This window comes from Ictidomys tridecemlineatus, chromosome 11 (genome assembly GCF_052094955.1).
Source record: "Ictidomys tridecemlineatus isolate mIctTri1 chromosome 11, mIctTri1.hap1, whole genome shotgun sequence".
Classification (NCBI taxonomy): Eukaryota; Metazoa; Chordata; class Mammalia; order Rodentia; family Sciuridae; genus Ictidomys; species Ictidomys tridecemlineatus.
The window spans coordinates 124,105,682-124,132,599 of NC_135487.1; the positions used below are offsets into that span (position 1 = coordinate 124,105,682).

Consider the following 26,918-nt stretch of genomic DNA (forward strand, 5'->3'; position numbering starts at 1 on the left):
AACTGTCAAACATCTTCCCAAAATAACTGTTTCATTTTACATTACCTCCAGCAGTGCACAAAAATTCCGGTTCCTCCAAGTCCTCTCCCAACATTTGGTGCTTTCAGTCTCCTTATGTTAGTCATTCTGAGATGGTATAATACTACGTCACTATGATTTTAATTTGGCATTTCTCTAATGATTAATGGGATTAAGCACTTTTTATGTGCTACTTTGCAACTTGTCTTTTGACAAAATGATCCGTGGCTTGTTCATTTGTCTTTCTATAGCAGCTGTTTTTAAGTAGCAAAGCAGGATGAAAAACAACTTTGAATATTTGTAAGTTAGGTCACAAAAGGAATGCAAAATGTTTGCAGTCGATTAGACATTCATACACCTATCGCCCTTCATCAAATCTTACACAAATACAGAAGATTATTTCATGAATCAAAGTAGCCCAAATCTAATAACCAAAGCTCTCCTAGTGGATCTCTTTTCCTATTATGATGTCTTAATATTCCTTCTGACATCAATTCCCTTACAAAATGTAATGTACAAACTAAATTTTTAAACATGTTAAAGAATGACTAAAACTCTGCAAACTGAGTTGTTGAATTTACAGAAAACTCTGGGAAGACAAATGAAATGAAACACAGAGTAAGATTATACATTATCAGACAGGGAAAATCCTCCAATTCATTCATGATTCTGATACTAATATACTCTCTGCAGGAATCTTGTTTGGCTGCATGCTACTGTATAAAAACTTCCTCTCAGATTCCAATGGCTGGACTCGGATCTGGTGCCGCCTCCAAGGCAGGGCTGGGTCTCAGCGGTGACCAATGGTGCCTTGGGTGAGGATTGATGGGTGCAAGGCTCCTGCTGCAGGTTTTCTGCAGTACCTGTGCTGGGCGACCCAGTCCTCAGGGAATCAGACTTGACCCAAGAGCTTGAGGAGGAGGAGCAGCTGATGAGGAGGCATCGCAAAGAGAAGAAGGAACTGCAAGGTGATGGGATGGGAAGTAGCAATTTAGAAGCCATCTGGATCCAGGGAAAGGCGCGGGTCAGCCAAAATTCAGGGCATGAATGACAAAAAAAAAAAAAAAAAAAAAAGAAAAAAGGAGGAAGCAACTCACTGAAGATGTTGCTAAGTTGGAAAAAAGAAATGGAACAGAAACATAAAGAGAAACTGGAGCAATGGAGACTGACCTGCAAGGAGAATAAGATAGATACTGTTGCTGTTAATATTTCAAACTTGGTACTTGGAAATCAGCCGCTTCGGACAACACAGAAGAGACGGGAGAAGAAAGCTGCATTGGGAAAGGAGCAGGAGGGAAGGAGAGCTGAAGCTGAAACTGAGAACTTATCTGGAGCTAGACAGGTAGAAAGTGAAAACCTTGCTCAAATATTGGCAGTCGGAGAGTTGGAAATCAAACAGATTCCTTCTGATGGCCCCTGTGTGTAGAGAGCCATTGAGGGTCAACTGAAAGAACAGGACTGTGCTGGGACTGTGGCTGCCTTAAGAAGTCAAACTGCTGAATATATGCAAAGCCACGTGGGAGACTTTTTGCCATTTTTAACGAATCCTAATTCAGGAAATACGCATACTCCAGAAGAGTTTGAAAAGTACTGTGATGATATTGTAAACACAGCTGCGTGGGGAGACCAACTTGAGTAAGAGATCCATCTCACATTTTACAAACACCAATAGAGATAATGCAGGCAGATTCTCCTGCTATTGTAGTTGGCAAAGAATATTCCAAACAACCATTAATACTTGTGTATATGAGACATGCATATGGATTAGGAGAACATCATAATTCTGTTGCACGGTGTGTAGCTACTGAAAATTGCAGCGAGTTTACAAAATGTTACACAGTTGTGTTTTAGTGCAGTGTGCCAATCGGAGTATTGCTACCAAGTGCTAAATTGTTCTAAATGCTACTGAAAACACAAGTACCTTAAGTCAATTTTAAGAATAAGTGTACTGCCAGGCTTTTTAGAAATAGGTCAGAGATAAACTTCAACCAGTGTCCTCTTAGTGGTATTTTTGAAACTTAAAAATTGATGTGGAGAATATCACTTATAGACCAAGGTGGTACCCTGTTTACTGATACATTCTTATAATTTTTACTTATATTGCATCCTGGATATTTTGTTCTGCTTAAGGATATATTTTTAAATGTTTAGAAATTTCATCCCACTATTAAAATTTTCCAAAGAAAATTTCAGTGTCATTTTTCTAGAAGTGAAATGATTCATTCTCTGTCATTGATTACAAATGGTATTGTGATGGAAAATTTAATCAATGCTTATAAAATGAACTTGATTGCAGTAACCTTAGTGTTGATGGGATTAGTGGATGAGGTTTTTATATAGCCTGTCAGTGCACCTAGGAAGTTTGCTTTAATAATTAAGAATTTTAAAATATTTATTCAGATGGGACTCAGCTATTAAGTTTAAAGAAATGAGACAAAGTCAAAGGTAAATAGATAGTCACTGTCAAATTTAAACCTCTAAAGATTAGAGATTTTCCTTTTATTTGTGTATAACAAGACATAACAGAGAAAAAAAAAGTCCTTTCTGGTCTCTCTAACGTGTGGTTTACATAAAATCACCCAAATGTAAAATCCATTTTCATATATACTTTGTTCCTCTGGCAACCCCAGGTTCTAGGTCACGATGGAGCTGCTCTGGCTCCCATTTCCTCTCTGACCTCAGAATTTCCTTCCCTCTTCCTGGGCTCACATCTGTTCCAATCACACTATCCTCCTCTTCCTGGGACATACCGGGTACTTCCCCACTGAGGGCCATCAGCCAGGCGGGATCCTCCACCTGAAAAGCTGTTTCCCGGATGTCTGCGTGGCCACTCATTCACCCCCTTTCTTCTCTTCAAGTTCTCCTTCTCCTCGGAGCCAGTTCTGATCCCCCAGCGTAAAACTGAAGCCCCCCAATTCTGGTCCTCCTACTGCATTCCCTGCTCCTTTCCAAGAGCCCTTGTCTCCTCAAATGCCACACCATTCCTTCTGCACGGTGGTCGCTGTGAGGTGCCTTCATCACTGTAGAACGACGGGGACAGGGAAGCTGGTGGCTGCCTTTGTGGATGTGTCCCAGGACCTGGAGCACTGGAACACCTGCCCCTGGCTGGCACCCAGTCAGGAGTTGATTAACTGTGTGTGTGTGTGTGTGTGTGTGTGTGTGTGTGTGTGTGTGTGAACCACTGGCCAGGGTGTGGGCTGGGGGCAGGGAGCTTCACCCTAGGAGCTCATATTTCCCATGGAGATGTGGCTGAGCCCTTGGGATTGAAATAGGTCTCATTGAATGAGACCACATTATTAATCATCGATCACAGGGGAAGAGAGTTGAAAAGGCAAGGGCTCTCAGGGGAGAGTAGGGCATAGCTCAGCTCCCGTCACCCACCATGTCAACAAACTGCCGTCCAGTTTACTTACATGAGAAACTTCCAGCAAAATCCATGGATCATCAGTTCTGAGAGATACTTCTTAAAAAAAGGAGGATGGGGCTCTGGAGAAGGAAGCAGGGAGACAGCAAGTTCAAAGCCACCCTCAGCAATTTAGGGAGGCCCTAAGCAACTTAGTGAGACCCTGTTTCAAAATAAAACATAAAAAGGGCTGAGGATGTGACTCGGGGGTTAAGCACCCCTGGGTTCAGTCCCTGGTGCCAAAAAGAAGAAGAGGACAGGGGAAAGGTCAGATATATCTGGGAAACGCTTCAGACCAGATTCCTTCTGAGCAACTCGGAGTCCCTCATGCAGCAGGACACCAGCTTGAATTCTGCTCTGGTGTTTCACAACACATGACCATGAGGTCCTATGTCCCTTTTCCCTTTTTACCCAAAAGCTCCACCAAGGTCCTGCTAAATTAGTGTTCTGAATCAGCACAGATTTGGGAAACGCTGACTTTGAAGATAAGGCTCAACTCCTGGCTGTTCAAGGCCCTTCTGGTCTCTTCCAGTCCCTCCAGGATAGTTTCAGATCTGCCCAGTGTTTCCTCCATCCCCTGAAATTCCCGTCTGCTCAGTTTTCTTCTCTCTGCACGCCTCGCCCCCCTTCCCCAACCTCCTTCCTGCTCCAGCTGAAGGCCCCCTCCCCAGCCCAGCCCGAGTGCTGTGCTCTTCATCCCCACCCTGTGTCTGCAGGTCCTGGACCAGCTCCCTGCAGCAGGGGTGAAGTCAGCTCACTCTGCCTCTCCAGCCTGCCCCTCCTGCTGCTCCAGCTGACCCAGGATGAAGGGAGCCCAGCAGAAAAGACGGGCACAGCCCTGTGGCTGCAGAGGGGAAGGGATGCCAGCTGGTCAGATCCCAGGTTCCAGAAGCCGGGCCTGGCTGCCTCCTTCTCTTACCCCTGGCCCTCCTTGGTTTGTTGGGTTTTGTATTCTTTTTTATTTTGTTTTGTTTTATTGGTATGGGGGACTGAACCCAGGGATGCTTAACCACTGAGACACATCCCAGCCTTTTATATTTTATTTACAGACAAGGTCTCACTGAGTTGCTTAGGGCTTCGCTGAATTACTAAGGCTGACCTTGAATTTGCAATCCTCCTGCCTTAGCCTCCCTGGTCTCTGGGATTACAGGTGTGTACCACCACATCCGGCCTTCCTGGATATCTTTGCATGGATCTTTCTGCTCCTTCGAAATGCTGAGGAGGCACCTTACTGACATGACTGGCTATCCAATGGTAGAAAGTAGAAAATGACAAACACCTGGGAAAATGTTCTAACTTACTAGCAGTCACTGAAATGCAAACTGAATGGTGAGATACAATATTGTGTATAATGTGTCTCAAGAACTATAAAATATTCATACTGTGTGCCTAGTTACCCACATCTGTGATAAGTCCTGAGGAAGAAAACAAAAATCTTAGAAACACTTATGCTCAAAAGTTACCAACACAGCTGGTTGTGGTGGTATGCACCTGTAATCCCAACTACAAGAGAGGCTGAGGCAGAGGATGGCAAGTTCAAGGCCAACCCGGGCAACTTAGAGAGACCATGTCTTGAAACATAAATAAACAAAAGTCCTCAACAGTATTTTTAAAGCATTTTTAATTGTGAAAATAACACAACAGAAAAGTACTTAAAAATAAATGTACAGGCCAAAGGAATTATTATAAAGCAAAAATCAACCAAAGTACCACATGACACAAGATGGAACAGCGCCATCACTCTGAGAATCTGTGTCCCCAGCAAACAAGCGCCTCCCCCTCCGCTCTGAGATAACCACTTCCTCGTTTTTCCCACAGTTTGACCCCTCAGCGTGGCATCCACAAGCATGAAGGTGTGGGTTTGTCAGAGTCTGGGACTCACACATGTGTGATCACAGATTGGTGTGTGTTATTTATTGTTTATTGTGGGGCTGGGGATCGGACCCAGGGCCTTGAGCTTGCTGGGCTAATGCTCTCCCACTGAGTGGCATCCCTGGTCCCAGATTGGTGTCCCTGTCTCTGGCTTCTTTCACTCAACATTACAGCAGCCTGTCCAGGGGTGCCATGCACGGGTGCACCACTGTGGCTGAGGCAGGTGGGGCAGAGTGGCTGAGTCACAGGATTGCACTAGACACGAGTATAAGCCCCAGCACTGGGCGCAGCCGAGGCAGGCACTAGGTCAGGTCTTTGCCCTCCCTCTGTGGGTGGACCCAGCTCCATTCGTGGGGCAGGATTCTCCCCACTCCAGTCCCAGCACCCACCAGCTTCCCTTCCTGCTCCCTGCACTTCCTGCCACCAGCATGGGTGCCCTGGGCCCTGAGGACAGAGTGTAGGCATTTCATCCTCTCCTGTCCACACGGTGGCCCTGCTCCTGGGAGGGGCCTGAGGTTTTCTTCCAGGAACACTGAAAAGCTGTCCCAGGCTGAGCCCCCTCCGCCACCCCCCTACCTCCCCAGCCTTCAAGAGGTCCTCGCTGTGAAGAGCAGTCAGGGGGTGTCTGTGACCTGCATTAAAATACCCAGCCGTCTTCAGTCAGCATTTCAGAGAACAAGGAACACTCAGGGTTTTCGGGGCATTTTTTCGAAGAAGTTGAGGTGAGAGAATGAAATTTGGAAAGTGGAGCCAGGTGAGATGTCTGGGCCCAGGAGGTGGACAGGGCGGGGCCTGGAGAAACAGCCTGGGTGACTTAACCCCCTTCTCTTCTATGCTCTGTCCTTTCAAAAGTCACCTTTGTGTCCCCAGTCCTCAGTTGCAGTGTCTTGTGCCATTTTGAAAGTGGGTCTTCTTGTAACAGTCACGTTGTGTCCAAAGTCACAAGAATGGTCCTAAAAATTCTTAAGGGCTCAGGAACAGGCTTCAGTAGGGAAGCTTAGCAGGAGAGATGGACAGGAAGAGGAGAGGACGGTGATCAGGCCCTCATCACCCCTGGACAGGCAGGGCTGGGCTGGCATGGTTCACTGAACACTCACAGCGTGGGCTGTGGACAGAGAAGGGACCCTCTGCCCAGGTCTTTCTCCTTCTTGTAGGACAAGGCTGGACGATGAGGGACCAGGCAGATCATTGGCCTCAAGTGTCCAGGTTGGGTGCCAGCAGTTTATGAGGCCTCTGGGAGAGGCAAATGCCCAGCACCAGGCACCTGGGGCCTTGGGGCACCTGTAAGTCTTCTGGGCCAGAGGATAGAGGAGATGGCCCCAGGGGAGCAAACTCTCCCAGGAGGAAGAAGGACTCCAGCACCAGTTGGACTGTGCTGGGGACCAGACTGAGCTCCAGTGCCATCTGTGCCCAGTTCTGCTCCTGGCTCCCCGGGAGGCCTGGGAGATGGGGAGCCTGTTCACTGAGTTTTGGGTGAGTCTGTGGCCTCGGGTTTGAGAGAGACTCCAGGGCCCTGGCCCATGGCCCCTGTCCAGACCTGAGCCTGGACTCGTGTCTTGGTCTCAGTGTGATGGGGCAGGGGTCAGGTGCTGGGGGGTCAGGCTGGGCTGGTGGGGCGCCTCCTCTGTAAGGCTCAGGCTGGGCAGAGGTGGGCCTCTGTGAGCAGCAGCTAGAAGACAGAGGAGCAGATGTTCTAAGCAGACGGAGCTCTGCGCATGGACTGCAGCCCGCAATCTCCTCAAAAGAGCTACCAGAGCCTGGGCCTTCCATCTGCAGTGGGCGCTGCTGCAGGAGTCCCCTGCCTGCCCAGGGCTGGTCCCCTCTCGGGAGCTTCTTCTCTAGAGGACACTCGTCTCAGTCCTCAGGTTTTTGGGGGCTGAATTGTTCCCACACCCTGCATGAGTGTGTTTGGCCCCCACCACCTGAAGGGCCAGTGGGAAGCCTTGGCCTCAGGGTTTCGTTCCCTGGACAGGCCTCAGACCCCTGCAGCCTGGCCTGGACCCCGAGTCCTTGAGGGGAGGGGGAAGGGGTTCGTCCTGGCTCTTCTGTCTTCATCGTGCTGACCTGGCCTGTGACCTGGGCCTCCGTCCCATCCTGCCCCCGCTGGCCTTCCCCGCGGGCTGCTTGGCTGTAGCTCGGTGCCCTGCGGCCTGGGCTCTCCTCCCTCTTGCTCACCCTCCTCCTAGCTGGGTCTGCCCTGGGTGGACACTGCTGCTTCCATCAGGCCTTGCTGCCAAGCCCCGTCCCCTCAGCTCCTGGTGGGGAGGCCCGTCCCCCCAGCTCCCATCAGCCCTGTGGATGCTGAATCCACAGTGGGCTGGGCTCTGGGGGAGTCAGGTGTCCCTTCCCTGGCTCCATTTGTTTCTGTCCCCCGTGCTGAGATCTCAACCTGTGTGACCCCCTGGAGTTGTGTGAGGAAGGACCTGTGACATCTGTGAAGATGGGCTTAGTGACTTCCTCGTTGTCCTCCCCATCCAATGGTCATGCAAGGTTTTTAAGCAAAGAGGAGCTCATATTTGCTTTTTTTCTCTTTGTCAATTCCAAGCTCATTGTCCTGGCCAGCCTTCCACCTCCTCAGACACTCGGGGTCAGGGGAGGGCACAGGAGTCTGCTCTGCCAGTCTCCATCAGGGGCAGGGACCTGGCCTCAGCCCCCCGCCACAGCCCTTCCCTTCCCTGCAGCCCCCTCACCTCCTGGTGGTCTGTGGCTTGGCCTGTCCTCTGCAGGCCCCCTGCCTTCTCCCCAGGCCTCCCTCCTGCTTTATTTAGGTTTCCATGGCTGCCTCCTCCTCATGAAGGCACCTGCTTCCCTCAGAGCAGCCCTCACACCCTGCTCTGACGGGATTTCTGCTTCTCTCCCACCACCCCTGGGCCACTCGGGGACAGTGAGTTTGCTTCTGTCTTTGTGCTCCAGAGCTGCTGGCACGCAGTAGGCACTCATTACAGGTGTGTTCCATGGAGGTGACCTGAGGCTGGAGGGCCTCCTGTCAGGAAACCCCGCCTGCAGTGTGGCCCTCAGCCACGAGGTGGCGCTGTAGGCAGTTTTGAGCAACACTTGGGCAGAGGCTGCAGGTGATTCTGGAGGAGTGTGGAGTCTCTTGGTTTCTCTCCCAGAGCAGCCACAGGGCAGGTAGATGTGACAGCCAGAGAAACCCGAGGTAAGAGAATGACATCAGGAAAGGTGAGCCCAGGTGAGATGCCCCAGGATATCCCCAGAGGAATCCAATATGTATAGATAATTAACAAAACAGAAAACACCACCAGCTAACACACATTGGGGAACCTTCCATGTCCCTGAGGGGGTGGCAGATCAATAGCTTGGGGCGGAAGTTCCACTGTGAGAATGTGTGACTCAGTGACTGGGAGCCTGGTCCCAGGGTGATATGTGCCCAGGTGAGAACTCAGGGGTCCTGCTGTGGTAGAGGTCAAGACTTGGCTCCTTAAATTCCAGTCTCTGCTGGGGCTGAGAGAATTGCTTGGGTGGGATGGGGTGGGTTCCCACTTGGGATCCTTGAGGACCCAGTGTGTCTGACCTTGGCTCTTGATCATCCAGGGAAGAGATTTCTGAACTGAGACTGCCTCAAGGAGAGGAGAGTCGGGGCGCTCCCTCCCCAGCCCCCCTTGTGTTATAAACACTAAATGACCCAGGTGTGTGGCCCGTGCCTGTAGTCTCCCCACTCAGGAGGCTGAGATGGGAGGATTTCCTGAGCCCAGGAGTTTGAGAACAGCTGGCAACAAAGTGAGACACTGTGTTAAAAGAGAGAGAGAGGATTGGGCTGTGGCTCAGTGGCAGAGCACTTACCTTGTACATGTGAGGCAATGAGTTTGAGTCTCTGCACCACATAAAAAGAAATAAACAAACTAAAGATATTATGCTCATGTGTAACTACAAACGAGGTGTGTGTGTGAGGGAGAAAAGCCTGGTGTGGTGGCCCACACCTTCATCCCAGCAGCTTGGGAGGCTGAGCAGGAGGATGGCAAGTTCAAGGTCAGCCTGGGCAACTTAGTGAGACCCTGTCTCAAAATAAATAGGGCTAGGGATGTAGCTCCTGGTAGAGCACCCCTGGGCTCAATCCCTAGAATACTAGGAAAAAAAATAGAAAAAAAAGGATGATATAAAGAAAAAGAAAAAGAACCTGGATCCAGAGGTCTGTGAGTGAGAGACTGGGCTCCCTGGTTCTTGGCTTGCCCTGGCTGGGCACAGGCAGTGCTGGAAGGATCTAGCCTGCAGGACGGAGTGTCACACAGTCCCCAGATATGTGCAGCCTGGGTGGGGTTTAAAGAGAACCAGGGGGGGTATCTGCAGAGTGAAAACAACTTCCTTCAGGTCTCCATCCACCTGTCTCACCCCGGGCCAGCATCCTCTACCTTACTGTTTCCTATTCGTGGCAGTCTTTAAATACTAGTTGAAGATTCAGGTTGTCTCAAAATCCTGCCTGGATCCAGGGAAGGCCCAGGAGGCCACTGATAACTCAGTTATGAAGGAACCAGTGCCTCCACAGGCCACAAATCGTTTTATCCCCAGGAAAAGTGGCAGATCCCTTTGAAGTGGCCCCTGAGGATGGCCTTCATAGGCCTTTTTCATTTCAGAGGTTTTGCTCTTGTTCTTCGGGGATGTTGGAGTATCACGGGGTGAGTAGGTGGGGATGCCGATCAGCATCATCTCTATGACCTTGGGAAATGACCTTTGAAGTGAGCCTCTGAGATGGCATATTTATATGCCCCACAAAGGGACCTGGGGTACATCCAGCCTCATGGGAAACACCAGCCAACTGGTGTGGAGTCAGCATTAGGGGACCCGCTAGTTGAAGGCGTCTGAATTGTCTAGATTTCACTTTTACTCATCCATTTCTCCAAGATGGTGACCCTATTTCCAAGTCATTAGAGTCAAGGCTCCTGTCTTGGGCACAGGCCACCGGACAATGGCCTGGAGGACTTAGCCTGAAAATTGATTAGCATCACTGAAACAGCCTGGCAACAACTCAGATTCCCTGAAGAATGTCTCCAGAAACTAAGAAGGCAGAGCCACACCTGGAGTTGGGGTCTTCCTCGGGTTCCATGGTGGGAGTTAGCTCAGTGCCACAGGAAAGTAGCTATGGCTTGGGCTGTTCCTCAGGGAGCACATGGAACAGGCTAGTCTTTGTTTTGAAATTTAAAAAAAAAAAAAACTGCCACAACAGGACTCTTCCCACCTCTGCTGTCCTCCATAGTGACTTTGGTGGGCTGGGTCCCAGAAGGACTTCCAGAGTTTCTTCTGATTCTGGGGTCAGTGGGGACCCCTGGCCTCCTCCATACCTATTGTCCTCCTACTGACCCTGTTCTGTCTTGGGACAAGCCCCAGTTCTTTCTAGAGAGTCCTGGTTTCTTTCTGATAGAGCTTGCTCCCTACAGGCCATGCCTTGGGCTGCACAGTCACTGGTCAGGGACTGACTCTGGTGTTGAACCTGCAGGGAGACCTACATCTGGGGAGTCCTGAGGCTGGTCTCTACGGCACGGGGGTCAGAGGCTGCCATCGCCTGTGCAGTAAGTGCTGTGCTTACCAGGCTGAGATGCTGCAAGGGACCCTCTTCTTCTGCTGCAGTGACATATCCCTCCCCTTGTCAGTCGGCCGACTCCCTGCCTCAGTCTGCAGCTTCCCTGATCAACCCCGCATTGCCTTCCTCATGCAGAACGTGGCATCTCACCACCATCATGGTTTCCCCCTCTCATTTCTCCATAGAACTAAGCTCCAGGATCTGGATCTGCTATTTCCCGGGGAGACACACTCATTACAGGTGTGTTCCATGGAGGTGACCTGAGGGTGGAGGGCCTCCTGTCAGGAAACCCACCTGCAGTTTGGCCCTCAGCCACGAGGTGGCACTGTAGACTGCTTTGAGCAACATTTGGGCAGGGGCTGCAGGTGATTGTGGAGGAGTGTGGAGTCTCTTGGTTTCTCTCCCAGAGCAGCCACAGGGCAGGTAGATGTGAGAGCCAGAGAAGGACATCTGGAACATGGAGCCCAGGTGAGATGCCCCGGGATATCCCCAGAGGAATCCAATATGTATAGATAATTCACAAAACAGAAAAGACCACCAGCTAACACACATTGGGGAACCTTCCATGTCCCTGAGGGGGTGGCAGATCCATAGCTGGGGCGGAAGTTCCACTGTGAGAATGTGTGACTCAGTGACTGGGAGCCTGGTCCCAAGGTGATATGTGCCCAGGTGAGAACTCAGGGTCCTGCAGGGGGAGGGTCAAGGCTTGGTTCCTTAAATTCCAGTCTCTGCTGGGGCTGAGAGAATTGCTTGGGTGGGATGGGGTGGGTTCCCACTGGGCATCCTTGAGAACCCAGTGTGTCTGACCTTGGCTCTTGATCATCCAGGAAAGAGATTTCTGAACTGAGACTGCCTCAAGGAGAGGAGAGTCGGGGCGCTCCCTCCCCAGCCCCCTGAGACAGACCCTGAGAAGTGGAGGTGGGTGTCTAGGGGAGGGACGGGGAGTCAGGTGCTTTCCTGGGGCTGGAGGCTGGTTCAGGTGGGGAGCACTCAGCCCTGGAGAGGATTTCCACCCCTGGAAGTGGAGCCTGCTTTGAAGGACTGAGAAGGGTCTCAGCAAACCCTGGGTTGGCACCCAGCTTTCTACCTTCTCGTCCTTCCCCTTCTGAGCTGGCCTTCTCTTCTGTAGGTGGGGTGCTCACCCCTGCCTCTCAGCTCAGATTGGAGATGGCCTGAGCTGATGGACCGCAGAGCTGTGGTCCCTGAGGACACCTCTAGGTCTTCATCTCTAGTGCCACAGCTGGGCACCTGCCTGGTTCTGGGGGTGGAGCCTGTTGTCCCCTCCCTTCTGTGTGACCTTGGGCAAATCACCCGGTCTCTGTGTGTCCAATGGGGACCTTACTGGCACAAGCCTCATAAAAACTAAATGACCCAGGTGTGTGGCACGTGCCTGTAGTCTCCCCACTCAGGAGGCTGAGATGGGAGGATTTCCTGAGCCCAGGAGTTTGAGACCAGTAACATAGTGAGATCCTGTCTTTAAACAGACAGAGGCCAGGTGTGGTGGTGAATGGTGAACACCTGTAATCCCAGTGGCTTGAGAGGCCGAGGCAGGAGGGTTGCAAGTTGAAAGCCAGCTTCAAGCAATTTAGTGAGGCCCTAAGCAACTTAGTGAGATCCTGTCTCTAAATAAAATATTTTTAAAAGGCTGGGGGTCTGGTGTGGTGGCATTAGCCTGTAATCCCAGCAGCTCTGGAGGCTGAGGCAGGAGGATCACGAGTTCAAAGTCAGCCTCAGAAAAGAACTCAGTGAGACCCTGTCTCTAAATAGAATACAAAATAGGTCTGGGCATGTGGCTCTGTGGTTGAGTGCCTCTGAGTTCAACCCCTGGTTACCAAAAAAGAAAAAAAAAAAAAACCAAGACAGACATACAAACAAGACACAATCTGGAAGTGTTGGGGTGCTGGAGAGAGAGAAGTGAAATAAACCATGCCTCATGCCGGTCGGCTGTGGAGGGAGTTGGAAGAAGACCCTCAGCGGACAGTTTGGGAATCCGTGATTTATAGAGCTAATGGGATCTTTCGCAGAAGAATGAAGACCTTATACTGTTTATCCACCTCCACACCCAGCCTTCACATGGACCCAAACATGTGACATGAGAGATGTGAAGGTTGTCATCCTGGGTCAAGGTCCTTGTGATGGACCCAGTCAGGCTCATGGGCTCTGCTTTAGCGTCTAGAGACCTGTTCCACCTCCACGCAGTTTGGAAAATATTTATAAAGCGCTGTCCACAGACTTAGAAGGTTTTGTTCATCCGGGTCACGGAGGTTTATCAGGATGTCCTCCTGCTCAATGCTGAGCTCACTGTCTGGGCCCATCAAGCCCCTAAGTGGCGTAAGGAGGGGGCTGGAGAGTTCCTGGTGCAGTGTGGCCTTGGCTGAATCTGAAGGCCTGTCTTCCTGCTCTGGGGATCTTCTGCTCAGAAGGGCCATGGACAGGAAGTGGCCTCCTGTACAGCAGACTGCCCATCCATCCCTGCTGTCTGTGGAGAGCGGGTTCTTTGGGTGTAGACATTTTTCTAAAGCGAATGAGCTGCTGCAGAAATCTATTAAGAAGCCCGTGACTGGAAGGAGCTGTGACCTTGCACCAAGGGGGAGGGGTGTCCCTTCTTCTACAGGGGTGGTTTTGAGAAGCTGCTGTTGAAGTATTTGTCAGGTATGAAGTCACTGAAGATTTCCCTCTTCTTTTTTTGGGGGGCAGGTGCTGGGATTGAACTCAGGGGCACTCGATCACTGAGCCACATCCCCAGCTCTATTCTGTGTTTTATTTAGAGACAGGGTCTCACTGAGGTGCTTAGTGCCTTGCTTTTGATGAGTCTGGCTTTGAACTCTGGATCCTCCTGCCTCAGCCTCCTGAGCTGTTAGGATTACGGGTGAGTGCCCCCACACCTGGTGAAAATGTCCTTATTCTTAAGTGCCTGTATAAGGGGAGAGGACTTCCGTAAAGCAACAGAGAACCAGGCAGCCCAGCCAGGGACATCAGAGATAGACTCCAACCACTTCTTCCTTTGAACCCTCCAGGCACAGTGAGATGAAGACCCAAGGTGGCAAAGGTGGCAGGGCCTAAAACAAGCAACTTCTCATAAGACAGATGAGGTCCAATACTGGGTTCTCCTGTTATGCCAGATTTGTGGGACCCCAATAGACCTCCAGGAGCTGAATCCGATGCAAGCACACAAGAGTCTTTATTGCAAGCTCGACTTTATTGCAAGCCTGGACTCACAACTGTTCCCGATCCCAGGGAGTGAGTCCCGGTCCTTTGTTCAGTGAGATTTTATAGGTTTTGGGGGGTACTCTATGTGTCACAACATCACACAGCAAATCACTCTATACCACAGGAAAATCAAACAACTCTTAACATTGATTAGCATATTCACTGGCGGAAACAAGTTGAATAGGGGTGATTGGTTAATATAAGAGGGGGATTCCTTTGAACTGATTGGTTTAAGCCAAGAGGGGTGTTCCTGCTGAACTACAGGGTTTCTCAACACCATAAACTACTGGGAGGGTCATCTGGCATCCCAGGTATTTCCCTGCCTCATACTGATTGGTGGCTGCTAGGGGATGCTATGGGTCCCCACCTAGCCTGACTGAGCCAGGGACACCTGGTGCAGCAGATCTCTCCTGTTATTTGTAAATAAACAACTCAGCAGGGTGGGAATGTGCCTAGGAGTGCTCTGTGGGTCTTTCCAAGGACAAAGGTCATGTCCCTTCCTCTGAGGTAGAGACTGTTTTTTCACTCCCAGCCTAGGTACCCTTCAACAGATGAATGGATAAAGAAACTGCGGTTTGTATACACGAAGGAATATTATTCAGTCTTAAAGAAGAATGAAATCATGGCATTTGCAGGTAAGTGGGTGGAACTGCAGTCCACCATGCTAATTGAAATTAGCCAATCCTAAAGAACCAAAGGCTGAATGTTTTCTCTGATCTGTGGATGCTAATTCACAATGGGGGGTGTAGTAGAGAGGTACTTTGGATTAGACAGAGGAGAGTAAAGGGAGGGGAGGGAGTATGGGGTAGGAAGGGCAGCAGAATGAATTGCACATTGTCACCCTGTGTGCCTATGTTGATTTAATTCCATATCATGTAGAATTACATGGAGAATGAGAAGTTGTACTCCACTTATGTATGAGGTGTCAAAATGCATTCTACTGTCAAGAATAACTAATTAGAACAAATTAAAAAAAAATACTGGGTTCTCTCTGATCTCTTACCTCTGTGGTTCAGGAGGGAAGAGATGCACCTTTTTGGTGCTTTCTGTGAGCATTTTTAGCTGAAAGGTTAGACTCTAAATTACAGGGTCTTTGGTGTTTGGCTTAGAAGAGGCCACTTCATCTCTGCTGGGGCCTTCAGGCCATTTCCTGGAGGAAGCTCTAGGACCTTTTGCAAGTTTCAAGGAATGTGGCCCCAGGCTAAGGATCAGTTTCCTGATTGTGGGACAAGATGGTTCTATTTTTTCTTTTCACGTGGGGATGGATTGCCAAATTTTTCTTTTATGGATTGGCATCACTTGGAATTTTTTTCCTGCAACATTGGAGAATTTCACATATTTGTAAATTATGCAGATACATATATTTTTTTTTTAAAAGGAAAATCTCTACAGGTCTGGATTTCCAAGGAGATTTGGTTTTTGCTATTAGCTGGGTTAAAGAGTTAACCTGCAAAAGTTTGGTAGTAAAAGCTCGTGGAAGTTTTGCAAAAAAGAAAAAAAAAAGAATTCACAATGTGAATAGGCAAGTATATTAAAGTACACATTGGTATTTGATTCTTTCAATGTAAATGTGTTACAGTGGCTGAGGACAGGAGCTAGCTGGAGGAACAGTGATGTCTATCAGGTGTTTCCTGTTCCTAGTTTTATTTTATTTTATTTTTTGGTAAGGAGAATTAGGAAAATGCAGTTCTACAGGAGGTGCCCGTGGCTCTGGTCTAGTAGCAAAGCAGCCGGCATTTCTTTTCTTTTTCTTTTTCTTTTTCTTTTTTTCTTGTTCCAGGGCACTTAACCACAGAATCACATCCCCACATCTCCACACCCCACAGTCCTTTTTATTTTTCATTTTAAGACAGGGTCTCCTTAAGTTGCTGAGTCTGGCTTTGAATTTGGCAATCCTCCTGCCTCAGGCCCCCCACCCCCAGGAATGGGGGATGACAGGTATGTGCCCTCATGCCCTGCAGCAGCCAGCAATTTTGAAACTGAAGTTACAAATCCAGGTAAAGGATTCCAGTTTAAAGAGGAATATGTGTGAATATTTGTTGAGCATCCGCTAGTGACCTCACGGAGCATGTGTGCGGGCCTTGGTTACTAAACCACAAGCACATGAGCTCATAGGCAAGCTGACCAGTACGCTGTCCAGGATCACTCAAAGAATTGTTGAAAAATTACTTGCAGACGTGGTTCTGCTCGGGTGTGACCCAGTCTTTCCCAGGGCAGCTGCCTGTGAAACCAGCTCATCCATCTTCTAGCCTAAAAGGCACTGGACAGCACAAAGCCCTGCTGGTCAGAAGAGTCCAGCCCCAGGATCAGAGTCGCGAACAAGCCGCCCCACAGACAGGTATTTTCAATTGGGTCGGGAAGTTTCAGGGTGTTCCTGAACATGCAGGAATTGTCCCAGCACCCAAAATCCTAGGGTCTGTGCCCAACTATTCTCCTTGCTGCTGGGAGGAGAGCTCATTATGGGAAGAAAAAATCTTGGTTTGCAGGTCCAGCCAGGGTCCCCTGACAAGGACAATCTATTAGAAATGTCTTTCATTATATGATGTTAAATATGATATGCAATAATATATTAATAGTTTTATAATTATAAAAATATAAAGTTATATAAAATGGACTATCCAAAAATTCAATGTAATGTCTTTTGTCATAGGCTCGGGATTCTATTTTTTTTAAATATTAATTTCTTAGTTGTAGTTGGACACACTACCTTTATTTTATTTATTTATTTTTATGTGGTGCTGAGGACTGAACCCAGGGCCTCGCACATGTTAGGTGAGTGCTGAGCCACAGCCCAGCCCTTGGGGTTCTATTTTTAATGTTATCCTTGACTTCACCAAGATTAACACAGTGAGTCTCTTATTAAATATTGTAAACATTTAGAGGTTTGCCTTGAAGTATGGAGATTTTGAGAATCTCCCTTTCAGGGATGAAGGGTCTTGGGGGAAATTAGGGAGAAATTAGGGAAGTAGGGGATATTAATATCCCCTATTGGAGGAGTAGCTGGCCAAGATTTCCTCCCATTCTGTAGATGCTCCCCTCATACTCTTGTTTCCTTGTCTATGCAGAAACTTTTTAGTTTAATGGCATCCCACTTACTGATTATTGGTTTTGTTTCTTGTGCCTTAAGGGTTGTTGAGGATGTTGGTGCCGGCACATATAGGTTTTATTTCTTTTTTTTGGGGGGGTGGGGATGCTGGGGATTGAACTCAGGGGCACTCGACCACTGAGCCACATTACCAGCCTATTTTGTGTTTTATTTAGAGACAGGGTCTCACTGAGCTGCTTAGAGCTATGCTTTTGCTGAGGCTGGCTTTGAACTCCAGATCCTCCTGCCTCAGCCTCCTGCGCCTCTCAGCGCACCAGGCAATTTTGTGTTTTCTTCAAGCAGTTGTAAGGGTTCTGGTCTAATTCCTAAGACTTTGCGCCATTTCAATTTGAAAGTGTGTGGAATGAATGGGGTGAAAGACAGGGGTGTGATTTCACTTTTCTACATATAGCTATCCAGTTCTCCCAGTGTTATCTGTTAAAAGGCTGTCTTTGTCCAAAATATATTTTTGGTGCCTTTGTCAAATATCAGATGGCCATAGGTTTGTGGCTTTGTCTCTGTGGCTCTTCACCTGTATTTTGGTGTAGAAAGGTCTCATTTATCAGAATGTGGGAAAGAGGGACGGGAGGGTCAAGAACAATGTGAAAGGCAGTAGATACTTCTTGATGTCTTTCTTCTTTAGGGTATTGGGGATTTACTCCAGGAGCACTTTACTGCTAAGCAACATCCCCCAACTCATTTTATTTGTTTATTTTTTTTAATAGAGTCTCACCTGGCTATTCCTTTTGGGCAATTCTAGTGTAGCCACTAGGTGGCGAAACTGCCTGACTTTGGCTCAATCCCTATCTCTCCTTGGGGAACTGGAAGGAGGAGAAGTAGTAGAATCATTTCACAGTTTGAGTTGTTATTTTTTCCTCTGTCTCATCTTTTGTTGTGAATGGCAAAGAAATAAATTTGAGAGGTAAACCACATGTCTGGCGAGTCCACTCTGGAAATTGAGGTGACAGACACTGCACTTTGTCTTTGGGCCCAGTCCTGTGAGGAGTCTGGCCTGGGTCTCGAGGAGGGGGAGCACTGTTCTGTATTGTACTGTGCTTCTGCTTTTCCACCATATCTATTTAGTCTGGTTCAGGAGACCCGAAAATGAGGTCTAACCTCAGCTCACAGAGGAGGCCACTGAGGACCAGCAAGCCATTACCAGCTTGGTCACAGGAGCAGGAATAGAATCAATGTTTATCAGGATCCCAAGGCAGGCCTCCCAGGCATGCTGAGGTCCCAAAGGAAATGTCACCTGTGCTTTCCTGTGGGGAGGTAGATGGTGGGGACCTGGCATGAGCCTGGCCTGGTTATTGCTTAGTGAAGGCCGAGGGCGAGTGGGCAGTAACTAACCCTCATCTATGGTTACTGCAGGGAAGAGTTAGATTTCAAGGTGGAAATCCAATGCAATGAAAATCATTCTCGTGGACACCTTAGGGTGCTGCCATATTGGAGAGCAACATTCTATCTCTCAGCAAGTTTTCCTCCCTCTTTGGAGCACACTGTCTCTCCCCCACCCCCTGCCCCTATGAGATAGTTGGCTGGTGTCCAGGGGACATGCTGTGTGCAAAATGTGTCCTATGTATTGAAACATGAGCCTCCCTTCCTGGCTGTGAGTGCTGGAGACAGTTGGTGTGGTTTGTGAGCAGGTTTTGTGCATCTTTTCCCAATTCTGTGTTCAGGGTCATGATGTTGGTAGTTTGAAATCAGCCATGGTTGGGGTATGAGTCCCACAGAAATTGGAAAACACCAGAAACCAGTTTTTTCTTTTTTTTGCTCCAGAAAAGCCAGCTGCCAAATGGTTACCTGCACATCAGTACCAAGGGGGCAGCAGGAGCTCACACCTGAGAGACAGGTGGGGGCAGGGATCGACCGAGGTGCCCTGTGGTTTGTAACTCTTACCTCATACTTATTTTTGGGTCTCACTAGTCTCACTAATTCGAGTTGTTGTTTCTTTCCTCTGTCTCACTTTGGTTGTGGGTCTTAAGCAGGTGGACCACCGTGAGGCTGAGGCTGGGACCCTGGGAAACAGACTCAGGGTCCCAGCAGGTGGAAGAAGATGCGAGGCGCAGCTGGCACAGTAGATGTGCTTTATTTGGAGGCAGCAGCCGCCCCCCGCTCCCTGTCTTCTCATAGGCCTTTAAAAATATTCAGGCCAAAGGAAAGGCACATGGTTGATAGGTTACACAGGAGCACATGCTTGTAAGAAGGTGTCCATGACCTTGAGTACATATGCTGAGTCAAGGTGCTGAATCAAGGTGCTGATGTCAGGGTGCTTGGCTGCATACTGATAACGGCTGGCCAGAGGACTCAGTGAGGGAGCCTAACTGTACCATCTTGGGCCTGCCCTCAGGCACCCTCACATTAGGCAGGTGGGCTAGGTGTCTGTCAGAGGAGGTGATATAAGGTTGTGTTGCCAGGCAGTCGCCTCAGGCCCTGACTGCAGCAGATGGTGATCGGGTTCAGATAGAATGGCCCAGCTAGTATTAAGGCGCAGATGTGCTTAGCAAATATTTGCTGAATAGGAAACCTGCCCAGTCTATATAGCTTTACTGCTGTGTTTTCTTGAGCACATGTTATACTTCCACGTCTTCAGAGGCAAAGTGGAGACTGGGGTGAGCAATAGACCCTGCATTTGGACCTCAGGTAGGGGAGCAGGTGGGCAGGGTGCAGGATGATGGGGGCACTTCTGAGGTCCACAGGGGATGGGATGGATTCCCATAAGTGTTTTTCCCCCCATGAACAGCCCCTGGTGAGCTATTGAAGGCACTGGGTGCTCATTGCACATCTGCTAAATGTTGCGGAGGTGGTTGAGCTGAGCTGCTGGTCTTGTTCTTGAGCGTAGGTGATGCATTAGGAGGGGCCCAATCAGGAGGAACCCCAGTAGACTGTGGGCACATTCTGGGGGCTGTAGATTGAAGTCTGCAGAGCCACAGTGTTTCCTGGGGGAGAGTAGCTGTGGCCTGAGGCCCGTGGGTGGAGAGAGGTGGTATTGGGTTAGGTCTGACCACCCACACTCATAGTGAGAGATGCTGAGAACTGTAGAGAAGAGAACCACTCAGGAAGCCTGCGTGGCTGGTCTTCCACTTCTCTACAAATGACCTGCTCCAGAAGCAAGGGAGCCCAGCAGAATGGTGTCTCTGATGTGGCTGGGGTGTGAGTGTCACTGACACTGAGGTTGGGCAGGAGCCCTGGGTGGGAATGGGGCATATGCATAAAGCAGAGCATTATCTTCACCCCTGGGGGCTGCTCCAGGTTTAAAAGGAAATGGAGTTAGGACAGTGGACAAGACTGAGGTGAAAAGACCTTGTGAAAGCAGACTGTGAGACTCCTGTGCAGGACAGTGTTCCCTGTCCTGGGGGGAGGCCGTGGCTCATAGCTGGGGAAGGTCTCCTGGCAGCTAGAAGACCAGTGGAGGCAGCAGTGTGTGCGTGCTGAGCTGCAGCCACAGGCCTCAGTCCTCTTGCTGGGGGCGGTGTGGAGGGAAGGTGCTTCCTGGCGCTGGCCTGACCTTCATGTGGCTCAGCATGGCTTGTCAGAGTTTCCCTCTGAGGGGTGAGGGGTCTTGGAGGAAAACAGGGCCCTGTGAGTAAGATCAAGCAGATGTGGCTGTGCAGGGACTACTGGGGGGTGCAGAAGTCAGGAAGGTGACCTGGGAAGGGGGACAAGGAGAGGGCTCAAGAGCAACATGAAGGGGAACAGACACTTCAGGAATATTTTCTAATGAGGCAGAAAAATTGCCCCCACTTTACAGATGAGGAAACCGAATTTAGAGAAGTGACATCAGTTGTCGAGGGCCAAGCTCCTGACACTTGGCCAAACTAGGGCTTGAACCAGGTGTTTCATGTGCCTTGTTAATGTGGAAGATTCTCTTCCCTGAGAGGGGAGCTTGGATCTGGGAAAACTGTTGGACAGTTTTCTGTTGGGAGATGGGAGACCTGGGCCTAGTTCTGGCTCTAACACTTAAGAACTTTCCAGACCTTGTGTTTACCAATTTCATGCTTTGAAAATGCAGCTTTCTCATCTGTAAAGTGGAAAGGTAACCATGGTACCCAGGACCTCTCACAGGTGCAGGGCTTAGTAGACAGGGGTGGATGTGAAGATGATGTAGCTTCTGGGACGCTTCTGCTGCAGGGATTCAGCAAGACCAGGTTGAACAGGCCCCATGTATCCATGGGTCAGACTCCTCCCATCCTGAACCTTGTGGGACTTCGCCCAGGGCTAGGTCTCATTGTCCTGACCACAGGGGCCCATCAGTGACCTTCACACAGGACTTTGTATCACCCACATTTGGGGGCTCCTCAACCCAAGAATGGCTACTGTTGAGGTGCCCAGTCTCACAGAGTAAAGCTACTTCCCAAATGCCGCTCATGGAACGGCACACCTGCCTTTACTTAACATCCACATTCATGGGACCTGAGGAGTCAGGATCAAGGTGCCAGCAGATCTGGTTGGTAGAGCCCTCCCACCTGGGGGGATGCTGTGTCCTTACGTGGAAGGAAACTGAGTTCCTCACTAGAGCAAGAGACAGGACACTGTATGACGCCTTAATCCCATTCCCCAGGGAGGAGCCCTCGTGCCCAATCCCCTGTTAAAGGCCCCACCTCCTGACACCATCACATTGGCAACGCCTGAGTTTTGGAGGGGACATTACTAAAGCCATAGCAGTGCTTGTCCTCTTTTGCAAGCTCCAGGCTGAGTTCAGATAGTGAGGACATATCCACTGAGATAGAGAGGATGGAAAAGTAAAGAGGAGGAAAATATTTTCAGAGAGAGGATCTCAGAGAAATCAGTAGTTAGGAAACCACAGGCCCTGAGAGGACACTGTACGTGGAGCCTTTCAGTAAGGGCCTGTGTGGGGGGAAACAAGAAGAATGGGAAGGTCACAGGGGCCTCAGCTAGGGAGCAGACAGGCAAGTGACGCAAGGGAGCAAACTTGTGATGTGTGCAGTGGAGAGGAGAAACAAAGAATGTCCACGTGCTTCTGCCCCTTTCAATGCTCTATTCACCAAATTTCTCAATACCATTTCTCTCTATAGGTTCTTAATCAAGAAAACCAAGAACCTCCATGCTGGAACCAAGGCATGGATGACCGGTTGAGGAGAAGGTTGTAGGGAGAAGTTGCAGCTCTCACCAAGGTCCAGATGAGGTGGTAGAGTTTGAGAGTGGTGAGGATCATGCAGAGGATCAGGAACAGTGACAAGTGACGGGATGTCAGGTCCTCATCAGGCCCTCCAGCCAGAGTGCATCCTTGTTTCAGCTGGCTGAATCCCTGCTCACCAGCTCTATCATTTATACTAAATTTTGGCACTTTTGACGCCCCTTTCAATCCTTATCAGCTACCACTGGTTTTCTCAGTGACATCATTTACCCTGGGGTCAGAAACATCTGATCTGGTGGTCTCCACCCTGATCCTCTCCCCTTTCCCTCTTATCAGGTAAGGACAGCCTGCCAGGGCTTCACTCTGTTTACCAGGGTGATGGGAAGTAACTTGTCTGAGGCCACACTGGAGGGCTCTGTGGGTGTGCCTGCATGATAAAAAATTATGAACAATTATCTGATAACCAAGAAGGAATGAATAAATTCTAGTAGCATACAAAGTACTGAAGCTGAATCACAAACAGGTAGAAAATCTGAATAGATCAATAATGAATAAGGAGCATAAATCAATAATAAAAAATGTCTCCTATCAAAAAAAAACCCACAAAGCTCAGGACCAGATGATTTCACTAGTAGACTATGAATATTAGGGAAGAAATGACACTATGTATCTCCAACTCTTCCCAAAGATAGAAGAAGGAGAAACACTTCCCAACTCAGTTCCCAAGGCTAGGATTCCACTAATACCAAGGCCAGGGAAAGACACAGCAAAACAGAAAATTGTTAGTCAGTAACACTGTAAAGAATATAATACTCACATAGAGAGTAAGAATGGGAGAGAAGAAAACTGAGGCTGAGAAGAAAACAGAATTGGGTGAGAGATCTCATAAAATCCACAGGAAAACCAGAGGCTTTGTATCCACAGTGGAGTGACTCAACATCAGAACCTTTTAACATGGCTTCTGAGGGGACAGGGGACAAGGAGAGGGCAGCAGGTGGCCAAGAGGCATCTCAGCTGGGGGAGCCCAGGGGCCACTGGATGAGAGGCTAATGGGGGGTCCTCACTTACAATAGCTCCCCATCTGGTTTGACTGTAAGACAATATTAGTAGTTAATAGAGGAGAGAAAAAGCTGTGCCACACAGTCATTCTCAGGAGAAAGGGAGGACTGACTCATAGCAGAGGAAGTCGACTCCAGAGCAGACAGTTACCAGGGAAAGTGGGACCAGGAAGGTTGGAGGAAACTTGTGAAGGCGGAGGTCGACCAGCTGGTCCACTGCAACCTCGCCCACACACAGCCCAGCAGTGCCAGGTCCCACTGCTAATAATGGATTGTGCCTTCAGGTGGGAGAAGAGTTCACTTTCCTCCCCAAGTGCCATGGTACACAGGAGGGAACCCGGCACAGACAGTAGAGGGTGAGGAGGGGGCAGTGGGCAGCATGAAGGCATCCAGGGGCACATCCTGGGCTGGGCCAGGAGAGGGTGAGTTGGGGTCAGTTCCACAAAATGGGGGAGAGCTGAGAACAAGCCACGGCTGAGGATCTCTTCTTCCTTGACCTCACCACTAAGTGCCAGGAACAGCTGATGCTGCATTCACTCTGCCTTTCCACCAGGATTTATGACAATAAAATAAAATCCCTGCATCTGAGGGGCTGAGTGATGGATCTGATTGATCAGGTGCTTGATCAACTGCCCTGGGGTCAGCAGAGGAAGGAGCCCAGGGCAAGGCCAGGTATGGATGGGACTATTGACTGAGACTGGGAACAGCAGTCAGTGAGAAGCCAGGTGACCAGTGCAGCCCTGGCATGTAGGTGTGGGCACCAGTGGAGACTCTGGTAGAGTGGAGCGCAGGGAATGAAGCCCAGCAGGGGCAGTGGGCAGAGATGCAGGGCTGGGCACTGGCAGTTGACCATGATCGTGGAAGCCAGGGACACAGGGGCCCTAAGTGAGGACTGAAATGAGATGATAAGGGCCTGTGGCAGTACAGCACAAAGAGCATGGCATTGGCATCAAAACAGACAGCAAGACCAATGGAACACCACAGAGGACACAGAGTCAAATCCATCTGCCTAGGGCTGTCTGACACTTGACAAAGGGGCCAAAAGTATATCTTGGAGAAAAGACAGCCTTTTAAACAAATGTTGCTGGGAAAATTGGATAGCTTTATGTAGAAAATGAAACTAGACTCCTGTCCTCATCCTGCACAAAACTCAAAACTGAAATGGCTCAACATCTCAGGAATGACACCAGAAACTTTAGGACTGCTGGAAGGAAACATGGAGTGGACCCTCCATCATAAACACACTGGCTCCAGCTTCCCTCACAAGACCCCAAGGCACCAGATATAAAACCAGGAGTCAATAAGTGGGCGGCCATCAAACTAAAAATTTTCTGCACAGCTAAAGAAACAAGAGAAGAAAGACAGCCTACAGAATGGGAGAAAATCTTGGCCAGCTCTTCCTCTGATAGGAGACTAGTACCCAGGATATAAAAGAACTAAAAAATCTTGACACACACAGACACACAGACACACACACACACACACATACACACACACACACAGAACCCAATCAATAATGGGCAAAAGTATGCAAATGGCCTGCAAATATATGAAAAAATGCTCAACATCTTTGGCAGTCAGGAAAATGCGAATCAAAAGTACACTAAGATTTCCTCTGTCTCCAGTCACAATGACATAAGAATATGAACAATAATAAATGCTGGTGAGGATGTGGAGAAAAGGGTTCTCTTGTACATTTTTGGTGGGACTGCAAACTAGTACAACACTCTGGAAAGCAGTATGGAGGTTCCTCAAAAACTAGTGATGGAACCACCACGTGACCCAGCTATCTCACTCCTTGGTGGATCTCCCAAAAGATCTAAATTCAGCACACTGTCTGGAGACAGCCACCTCAGTGTTTCTACCAGCACAGTTCACAACAGCCAAATTTTGGAATCAACCCAGATGCCTGACAATAGATGAGTGGATTAAGAAATCGTGGTGTATACATATACTGGAATTCTAATCAGCCATAAAGATGAATGAAATGATGGCATTTTGGTGGTAAATGGATGGGAATGGAGAACATCATGTTAAGTGAAATAAGCCAACTCAGAACTCAAAGGTCAAATGTGTTCTCTCATATGAGGAAGCTAGACTAAGACCAAGGGAAGAGGGAGAGAAGAATAGGATAACACAAAGTGCCAATCGAATATGAATTAAGAGATGAAGGAAAGGAAGTGGAGTAGGGCAGAGGAAGGAGAGAGGGAGAGGGGAGAGGATGGGAGTGAGAAGGGAGGGTCATGTCATGAACTGAAATCAATTTCCATACTACTATGTGTAACTCTAAAGCTCTAATAAAAAAGAAAAAGAAAAAATGTCAAGGCCTCTATGGACATCTTGTTCTCCAGGCTTTTTTTTTTTTTTTTTTTGTATGTGGCACTAGTGATTGAATCCAGGGGCACCCTACTGCTGAAGTGCATCCCAACCCACTGTTTTTACAGGCTGACCTTGAATTTGCCTGGCATCCTCCTACCACAGCTGCCTGAGTAGCTGGGATTACATGTGTTGGTCACTATGATCAGCCCTAGCTTTTTAATTTTTTTTTTTTCTGGTGGTGGTGCTGGGGATTGAACCCAGGGCCCTGTGCATGTGACGCAAGCACTCTTCCAGCTGAGCTACATCCCCAGTTAAATCCTTAGCTTTTAAAGGTCCTAATTAGTGCAGTGCTCTACTTCTTCATTCAGGACATTAAGTGACTGTATGAAATTGGTGTTGACAAATTGATAAATTATTGGATAACTCTGCATTGGGAGAGCTCCAATTTCCATCATGTCAACTTCCTTGTAACTGAAGTTACTGAAATTTCATTGGGATTGAGGTTTGAAAGGGTCTTTCTTGTACCTCTCATGCTGTTGAGTGTCACCATAAGTATAGGCTGCTATTTTTTTTTTTAATGAAGGAGAAAAGTTTTGAAGGTATTTGATATTTTCTACTATGGCTAAAATTGTCCAGAATTGCACTCTTCTCCCTGAATGAGCTATTAAAACTACCCCACTCACTCTCTTCTTATGATCTGGTGTTTTATATATTATTTATTTACTCATGATCTATTTTTTATGTTCCATTTATTTTTAATGAAAAAGAGCACACACACACACACATTTTGTTTTACCATCAATTAGTAATAGGGATATAGAGGGAGAGGGAAGAGGACAGGGAGGAAAGCAAGGACAGCAATGGTCCTCTGCACCCTGCTGTCTGCTGCCCTCCCAGCACAGCCCCAGGCTGCTGGACGCTCCCCTGCACCCCTTGCAGGCCTGGGCTGAGGCTCTTCTCTTTCCTGAAGGCAGGAAGGTCAGGGAAGGACCACAGTGCAGAGCTTCTCCTGCAAACTGGCCTCTGCCTGGCCCCTAGCCCTCCTCCTGCTCCAGGAAACAGCAACCCTGGGCCCCCCTAGGGTCTGAGAGTCCTGACTTGGCTTTCTCAGAACCCTCACTCCCTCTCACTCCTGGGGTGCATCATGGCTGGGCTCATTTTAACAGTTTCTGAGATCCTTGCCCCTTACTGAAATTATGACTTTGGACAAGTTTTTCATCTCTTAGGACATTCAGGATGCTCCTCTGTCAGGTGCCGCTAATGCTCAGATAATACAGTTTTGAGGATGTACTTCAACATAGTATGTGAATTAGCTGAAGTAA

At 48.8% G+C, this 26,918-nt stretch overlaps 1 long non-coding RNA gene and 2 pseudogenes across 1 annotated transcript in view; 2 read left to right on the forward strand and 1 right to left on the reverse strand.

Annotated features, from left to right (window-relative positions):
* The window catches only part of LOC144368435 (uncharacterized), a 188,697-nt gene that overhangs the window by 155,790 nt on the left and 5,989 nt on the right, over positions 1-26,918 (reverse strand). The window lies entirely within an intron of this gene.
* On the forward strand, positions 729-1,869 carry LOC144368192 (deubiquitinase OTUD6B-like; annotated as a pseudogene).
* On the forward strand, positions 12,760-13,466 carry LOC144368193 (uracil-DNA glycosylase pseudogene; annotated as a pseudogene).